Source organism: Nicotiana attenuata, chromosome 12, assembly GCF_001879085.1.
Source record: "Nicotiana attenuata strain UT chromosome 12, NIATTr2, whole genome shotgun sequence".
Taxonomy (NCBI): domain Eukaryota; kingdom Viridiplantae; phylum Streptophyta; class Magnoliopsida; order Solanales; family Solanaceae; genus Nicotiana; species Nicotiana attenuata.
In genome coordinates, this window is record NC_032000.1 from 13,278,151 (window position 1) to 13,279,031 (window position 881).

Below are 881 nucleotides of genomic sequence, written 5' to 3' on the forward strand. Positions count from 1 at the left end.
GGGTTTGTTGGGCGTTAGAATCAGAACAGGCGTTCTACCGCGGCTCCACCGCGACCGCGGTGAAACCGCGGTAGATTACGCCCGCGGAACTTCACTGCCGCGGTTCCACCGCGATCGCGGCAGAACCGCGGCAGGCCCAGACGCGGCCAGGTAAGTGTGTTAGTTTAATTTTTTTTTTCTTTTCTTTCTTTTCCTAATTTTTTAAAACCCCCTAAAACACCCCCCTCATCTAAATACACAATATTCCGCCCCACACCCCCATTCCCCTCTTTCTTTCCCTCTCTCTTCACAAACCAACTCTCTCTCTTCCTCTTCTTCTTCAACACCCTTCATCCCCAACCTCCACTCCCATACCTCCATTTTTCTCCTCTCTTCAACTCAAGTAAGTTCTTCTTCTCTCTCTCTATTTCTTTATTTTCTAAGTAGTGTAATTTGTTAATATTGTAATTGTAGTTGAACCCTAGTTAGGCTTAGTATAGTAATTTCTAATTTTTTTTTGCTTTCTTTTATGATTACTATGGTTATTGTTGTTGTAGTTGATGTTTGGGGGTTGTTGGTGCCACATTAGTTGGGGTCTCCATTATAATATAATTGTGAAATTGTTTTGGTGGTTTGGAGACCTAAACTAGTTTTATGGTGTATAATGGTATTGGGTCATGTGTTGCCCAAGAATGGTGGTACTATGTTGTCTATTTTTGGGGGTGTTCTAAGCCCGACTTAGGTTTGGGGTGTTTGAGATCAGAGAGGATTTCAGGGCGGCTGGGTTTTGGAAATGAGTAGGGTTAGGGGGTCGTTTAGGAATTAAAAAGGAAAGGGCGTGTGTGGACCGTTGATCTGGGAGATCAACGGTCAGGATTCAACCGGGTTGGTGGGTTCCGGGT